Genomic DNA, 8499 nt, shown 5'->3' on the forward strand with positions numbered 1-8499 from the left:
CTGATAAGTGGATATTAGCCCCAAACCTAGGATACCCAAGATATAAGATATAATTTGCTAAACACATGAAACTCAAGAAGAATGAAGACTGAAGTGTGGACACTATGCCCCTCCTTAGTTTTGGGAACAAAACACCCATGGAAGGAGTTACAGAGACAAAGTTTGGAGCTGAGATGAAAGGATGGACCATGTAGAGACTGCCATATCCAGGGATCCATCCCATAATCAGCATCCAAACGCTGACACCATTGCATACACTAGCAAGTTTTTATTGAAAGGACCCAGATGTAGCTGTCTCTTGTGAGACTATGCCGGGGCCTAGCAAACACAGAAGTGGATGCTCACAGTCAGCTAATGGATGGATCATAGGGCTCCCAATGGAGGAGCTAGAGAAAGTAGCCAAGGAGCTAAAGGGATCTGCAACCCTATAGGTGGAACAACATTATGAACTAACCAGTACACCGGAGCTCTTGACTCTAGCTGCATATATATCAAAAGATGGCCTAGTCGGCCATCACTGGAAAGAGAGGCCCATTGGACTTGCAAACTTTATATGCCCCAGTACAGGGGAACACCAGGGCCAAAAAGGGGGAGTGGGTGGGCAGGGGAGTGGGGGTGGGTGGATATGGGGGACTTTTGGTATAGCATTGGAAATGTAAATGAGTTAAATACCTAATAAAAAATGGAAAAAAAAAAAGAAAAAAAAAAAAAAAAAGAAACCCACCTCAGGGACAAAACCAGACACTACCTCAGAGTAAAAGGCTGGAAAACAATTTTCCTAGCAAATGGTCTGAAGAAATAAGCTGGAGTAGCCATTCTAATATAGAATAAAATCAATTTCCAACCCAAAGTTATCAAAAAAGACAAGAAGGGACAGTTAATGATCATGAAAGGCAAAATCTTCCAAGATGAACCCTCAATTCTGAATATCTATGCTCCAAATGCAATGGCATCCACATTCATTAAAGAAACTTTAGTAAACCTCAAATCATTCATTGCACTGCACACCATAATAGAGGGAGACTTCACAACCCACTCTTATCTATAGAAAGATCGGGGAAATAGAAACTAAACAGAGACACATTGAAGATAAAAGCATTTATGAAACAAATGGATTTAATAGATATCTACAGAACATTTTACCCTAAAACAAAAGCATATAACTTCTTCTCAGCACCTCATGGTACCGTCTCCACAATAGACCATATAATCAGTCACAAAACAGGACTCAACAAAAATATTGAAAGTATCCCATACACTCTATCACATCACCATGGAGGAAGGCTGATCTTCAATAACAACATAAATAATAGGAAGCCAACATTCATGTGAAAGCTGAACAACACTCTACTCAATGATAACTTGGTCAAGGAAGAAATAAAGAAGAAATTAAACACTTTTTAGAGTTTAATGAAAATGAAGGGACAATATACCCAAACTTATGGGACACAATGAATGTAGTCCCACAAAGAAAACCAACAGCTCTGAGTGCCACCAAAAAGAAACAAGAGAGAGCACACACTAAGAGCTTGACAGCACACCTAAAAGCTCTAGAACAAAAGGAGGCAAATTTACAAGGGGGAGTAGATAGCAGAAAATAATCAAACTCAGTGCTGGAATCAACCAAGTGGGCACAAAAAGAACTATTCAAAGTATCAACCAAACCAGGAGCCTGTTCTTTGAAAGTAGTATCAAGATAGATACACCCTTAGCAAGATGAACTTGAGGGCACAGGGATAGTATCCTAATTAACAAAATCATAAATGAAAAGGGAGACATAAGATCAGAACCTGAGGAAATCCTAGGCATCATCACATCCTACTGCAAAAGGCTATACTAAAAAAACTGGAAAACTTGGACAAAATGGACAATTTTGTAGACAGAAATCAGGTACCAAAGTTAAATCCAGATAAGAATAAAGATCTAAACAGCCCCATATCCCCTAAAGAAATAGAAGCAGTCACTAATAGTCTCCTAACCAAATAATGCCCAGGACCACCCACATGGGTTTAGTGCAGAGTTCTATCAGACCTTCAAAAAAGAACTAATTCCAACTGTTCTCAAACTATTTCACAAAATAGAAACAGAACGTACCCTATTCAATTCATTCTATAGATACCACAATTACTCTGATAACTAAACCATATAAAGTCCCAACAAAATAGAAGACTTCAGACCAATTTCCCTTATGAATATTGATGCAAAAAATATTCAATAAAGTCCATGCAAACTGAATCTCAGAACATATCACAAAGATCATCAATAATGATCAAGTATGCTTCATCCCAGGGATGCAGGGATGGATTAATATAAGGAAACACATCAACGTAATCCACTATATAAGCAAACTGAAAAACAAAAACCGCATGATCATCTCCTTACATGCTGAGAAATCATTTAACGAAATCCAACACCCATTCATGATAAAAGTCATGGAAAGATCAGGAATTCAAGGCCCATACTTGAACATAATAAAAGCAGTATATAGCAAAACAGTAGTCAACATCAAACTAAATGGAGAGAAACTAAACCCAATCCCACTAAAATCAGGGACTAGACAAGGCTGCCACTTTCTTCCTATCTATTCAATATAGCACTTGAAATCCTAGCCAGAGCAATTGGACAACAGAAGTAGATCAAGGGAGCACCATGGTCCCTGGACCGGGGGATTCTGTGGACACCCACAAGGACCCACACAGGATCCTCCACGGGATCCTAAGACGTCTGGTGGGTGGAACACAGCGCCTGGTCCAATCAAATTGCCCAGGACCCTAGACTGCACATTATTATTATGCACATCCAATAGGCATTTGTGTGTGTGTGTGTGTGTGTGTGTGTGTTTGTGTGTGCATATAAGCGTGTAGGTATGTAGCACTTGTGACCAGAGGAATGCAATCATGCAGTGTCTTTCTTTATTTCTCTCTGCCATTTTCCTATGATGCAGTGTGTTGATTAGAATATCTTTTGCCCATGGGATGTGGCACTATTACAAGGTGTTGGCTTGTTTGAGGAAGTGTATCATTGTGTAGGCTTGCTTTTATGTAGTGCACAATCTCTGCCCAGTGACAAAAATTGATCCTCTTCCTTGCTAACTGTGGCCACAAGCTTCCACATTGTTGCCTTCAGACTAAGATATAGACCAATTACTTCCTTCCCCAGCACCTCCTCTTCCTGGATGCTGCCATGCTTCCTACCAAGATAATAATGTACTGACCCTCTGAATCTGTAAGACAACCTCAATTAAGTTTTCCCTATAAGAGTTTCCTGTGTCATGATGTCTCTTCACATCAATGAAACCCTGTTGAACATAGGCAGTATGTTAGCCTAATTTTTAATGCTTACAAGATAATTGCAACCAGCATGCAAGCACAAAGTAAAGATGATGAATGAGTTTCTGTATTTTTTGAACTTCTGAATTTTTGAATGAATGAGGGGATTGGGAAAATTAGAAAGTTTTGGGAAGGAGATAGAGAGAGGACCTTTTGGGCTCCTGCCACTTGCTTTTGCATTCAATATATCTATTTTAAAACAACACCAACAACTAAAACAACCAACGACAGGGCATCCATACAACAGATTCACAGAGAAGACACCAAAGGGCAATACATTCTTGTAAATCATTTTTCAGCTAATGTCTGGTGTATTGAGCCTAAGGATTTTACTGTCAAACTTTGATGATTAATCACTAGATTGTATCCCCTAATACAATGATGAATGACACTGTGGTCAATAGGACAGTTAACGTGTATAAATACATCGTTTTTCACACAGTCAGTTTGAATTGTTACTATATTTCCCAGTTTGTTTGTTTTTTTTTTTTTTTTTTTTTTTTTTGCATTTTATCTCCATTAGTGTGTTGTTTTCAGCCCTCACTTGCTACATAGAAAACGGAATCTTTTACAATATATTTCATTTATGGTGCACAATGGAACCTAAAGACTATTTCAGTCCATTTCAAAGTAGAGCTCTCTGTTCTCTTTCCAAAATTGAATTTAAACTGTTTTCAAATATATTTTGCAGTTGTGTGGCTTAGTTTAATTAAGATTGGGGGGGGGGTTATTTCTCCCACAGTCCCAGTTGTCTAAAACTGGGAAAACTGTCTAGAAATGTTGTGGAACCTTTGTGACTGTGCCCTAGGAGAAGTAGATCCGTGGGGCAAGAAGGAGCGAGCTGGGTGGTTCTGAACTAAATCTTGGATTCTAAATCCAACCAAATGTGAGAAGGGCCCATTCAGGCTCTCAATGCCACAGATGAACTTGTTGTTTCCTCCTATGTTCTCTTTATCATGACAGTCTGTTTCTCGTGAGTGTTTGCCATATACATCTCTTCCTGAACATTGATTGTGTCAGGAGTTTTGACAACTTGACTTAAAAATAAGTATTGTAAGTGTACATCTGTCTCTCCACCTCTTCCTCTTCCCCCTCCCTCCCTCCCTCCCTCCCTCCCTCCCTCCCTCCCTCCCTCCCTCCCTCCCTCCCTCTCTCTCTCTCTCTTTCTCTCTCTCTCTTTCTCTCTCTCTCTCTCTCTCTCTCTCTCTCTCTCTCTCTCTCTCTCTGTGTGTGGGTGTGTGTAGGTGTGTGTGGGTGGGTGTTGTGTCAAATATATTGCTGTCAATTTTGCCTTCATGTATTTTTTTAATGTGTGTGTGTGGAATGATTTTTCACATTAAAAATTATTCTCACTTTTCATAAATTTCAGTGTAATCTTCAATTTTAGTGAGATAAGCTTCCAAATGGCTTTTTTTCTGGAACTCAAGAAATTGGAATGCTCCATAGTTTTATGACCTGAGTGAGAATTGTCAATAGGTTCCCAGTGATGCTGTGGGGCCATACTTAAGATCTGTGTAGCAGCTAGAGGAGCCTCTGTGTTCTTTGAGCCCTGCATTTGGAGAATAACTACGAATTGTTTGTACAGTTGGCTCTAGCATAGAGACTCTTCTTTAAAATTGTTTTCTCTTTCTCACTAGATGCCATGCATTGGAAAGTCCTTCCACATGGAAACTACGGACCATATTGAATGGTGGAGAAAGGAGATTCACAGTAAATTATAAATGAAGAAAACAAAAGTTACAGCCCTATAACTGATACTCCCACAGCTAAAGCTGTGTGGAAGCATGGAGAATGTTGGAGGACTTGCAAAATTTGTTTGGATCTCATTCCTCCTCATTGCTCACATAATTTAGTACTTAATATCCTCGTGATTTCATAGATATATTTTTCTAAATACTTCTTAATTAAGTTGTGTGAATGTGTGTAACTCTGTGAATGTCTCTGTGCATATCTCTCTTTCTATGTATATTTTTCTCTGTCTCTGTGCCTACTTGTGTGTCTCTGTGTGAATGTTTATGTGCATGTCTCACTCTGTATGTCTAAGTTTCTCTGTCTTTCTGTCTCTGTCTGTCTATCTATGCCTCACATCTAAACTCATTTCTTCTCCTTGCTTACCTTCTTCTATTGTTTTTCCTTCTTTGCCTTATCCTTCTCCTCCTTATTCTTTTCTCCTTCGCCTTCTCCTCCTACTTCTGTTTCTTTCTTTCTTCTTCTTCTTCTTCTTCTTCTTCTTCTTCTTCTTCTTCTTCTTCTTCTTCTTCTTCTTCTTCTTCTTCTTCTTCTTCTTCTTCTTCTTCTTCTTCTATGCCTTTGACTTTTCCTTCTCTCATTCTTCTTCTCTCCTTCTCTCCTCCTTATTTAACCTTCTCCTTTTCTACGTCTCCAAGTCCTCCTCCTTCCTTTTGCTCTTCCTCTTCCACTTCTCTTGTTCTTCTTCCTTCTCCATCTCCTTGTCGTTCTGCTCCACCCATTCCTCTTCCCTTCCTTCTTCTCCTCTTCCTCTCCATATTCTTCTCCTTCTCTTTCTTTTTCTCCTTCTACTTTTTTCTCTATCTCACCCTCCCTCACTCCCTCCTACCCTTACCCTACCCTCCCTGATGCATTCACAGACTCTCCTCCAGTACTACTGGTCATTTGAATTTTGTCTTGCCAAGCTATGAAAACAAGGATGGTCTCCTGAGGCATCCCCTGTTACTGGTCTTTTCCATATGTCTTTTCAATTGTCCTTTCACTGTTTTACAGATTTCTTCTAAGATCATTTTACCCCACCCCACCTCCATGCCTTGATTTCTTCTGGTGGGAGTCTCCAGAGTTTCAAACTCACATCCTCTCTGATGGTGTTCTGCCTGAGAAACCACAAAATCTGGAGGCTAGAGTTAAATTTGATCATTGAGCTTGGGGCATTGTGCTATGTACCAAATGCCTGGTCTCCAGTCATGCTGAAGTCCTTAAACCTGATGAAACCTAATGGGTCGTAATTTTCACCTACATGGGAAGGAAGGCATTTCCTCCGTATTTCTGGAACCCTGGCTCCTGGTGAATTTACCATACCCACAAGCACTCCCGCCCTGCAGTGGCTAATGGCTAGCAGTCATATACAAAATGACCAAAGGTTCTGATCTTCAGGTTAGATAACTTCTAGTTACCTAGCAACAGCAAGATAACGAGCCCAATATATGAGAGGCTACTTGGCCCTACATCAGTCTCTCTCTCTCTCTCTCTCTCTCTCTCTCTCTCTCTCTCTCTCTCTCTCTCTCTCTCTCTCTAACTTTTACAATCCTTACTCTCTGTAAACTTTTACCTCTTTCTCTAAGCGTTCAACTTTCTTACTCTCTAACTTGCTTTCTGTCTTTCCTTCTATGTCTTTCCCCATCTCTCCTTTTGGCCATGGCAAGTCTAACAATCTTTTTACTCTTTTTTTTCTCCTTGCTGTCTAAAATAAAGCTCTAAAACATTAGACTGTCTATGTTTTTTAGGCCCAATATGGGATGCCAGAGACAAAGAATCTGGTACCATTGTCTTCCCCTCGTTCACCCCCATCCGTGTAGTTTCAGTGGATTTACACAGCCAGATGCACAATCAGGTATGCATGGTAATTATCCTTCACTCCTCCCATGTCAGCCTTCACAGAGCACAGAACCTTCTGCCGTCCATGTTCTCTCTCACTTCACCAACTTGCCCTACACCCACAGTTTCACACTGGACACTTAACATTACTACAAATTATTAAAATGTAACTGCATTTAAATTTAAAAATCATCTCCTCATTTGAGTTGGTAACAATCCAATGCTTAACAGATATTTGTTAGTAGTGCTTACCTGTTGACATTGATACCATGAACTTCTTATTACTTCTGGTGCTATGTGATTTTTTTTTCAAGCAAGATGAGGACTTGAACAATTTCTGAAATCATGTCTTTGGACTCACAGCACTTACGTGATGTAGTTCTAGTTTCCCAGAGACTTCCAGTATCTGTGATGAGCCATGAACTTGGAACATCTGCAGCATGACCCAGAGTTTCATTGGGCTGAGCAGAGAGATCTCAAGATTTGATTGCTTTCTCTGTCCAAAGTATATATATACGATTAAATTACAACTGCATAGTGGTTTTTATTACTCTGTGTTATTATCATTTCAAATCCTCTTATTTCTTGGCTGAGTTGCTAAATGATACCTTGTTCTGTGAACCAGCTGCCATTTTTGTTCTAAAGCGATTTGATGGATCTTTTCAGCTTTCCTAGTTCCATTTACTGAGAAAGGTAGCTTCTCTCTGAGGTTATGGTCTCAGAAGTTGTTGGATGTTTCAAACCCTTCCCTGGAATGTCTGGGACTCTGCAAAAAAGGAATTAAGAATTTTGAAACAAAAGTGAGGAACTACTTGGTGTCTTCTTCTTGTCCTGTGAAAATTCTGAGATCCATTCTTACAACTGGAAATATTCAAACACATTAAAATTTTTCTACAATGAGAAAATCAACTGCATTATAATCCTGATACTTACTGACACATGAGTTATAAGGATGTTCTTTATTTAAAAATCAAATAGTTCTTACACTCTTTATTTCGTTCTAGAACACATTTTCCCCCTTTTAACAGCTGAAAAATCTATTTTACTTCAATTTTATTTTTAAAAATCCGTATTATTTTAAAAATTTTAGTGGTAATTGTAATAAGTATCTATAAAGTGTTGCAGATGGATCATGCCCCCTCTTTATGTGGCTAATGGAAGGTTATTTTAAAAAATTCTTCCTAATGAACATCTATTCTTGTTGTTGTTTTTGTTGTTGTTATTGATGTTGTTAGATGTTATTACTTGACTTCAGGAATGTTTAATGCTAATGAGGGTCTTATTGTTCTCCAGATGTCTCCTTTCACCCTCCCAATATATATAATATATTATATATATTATATATATGTTTGTAAAAATGTGGTGAGTCCCTGTATGCACATTATCAAATGTTTCTGATTCAACTTGTGCACAAAGCAATCTACATTTTGTCTTTTTACATTGGTGTTCTTTTGCAGGGAAATGAAATACCAAAGCCTATCTGAAAGTAAGGATTTTTCAAAAGTCTCATTTCCTTGGGAATTCTAAATAAAAGTTTATATTCATTATGGAGAATGTATTATGAGCTTGTCAAGAGCATTTGAATATGAATTTCTTTCCTGTT

Source organism: Mus musculus, chromosome Y (assembly GCF_000001635.26).
Source record: "Mus musculus strain C57BL/6J chromosome Y, GRCm38.p6 C57BL/6J".
NCBI lineage: Eukaryota > Metazoa > Chordata > Mammalia > Rodentia > Muridae > Mus > Mus musculus.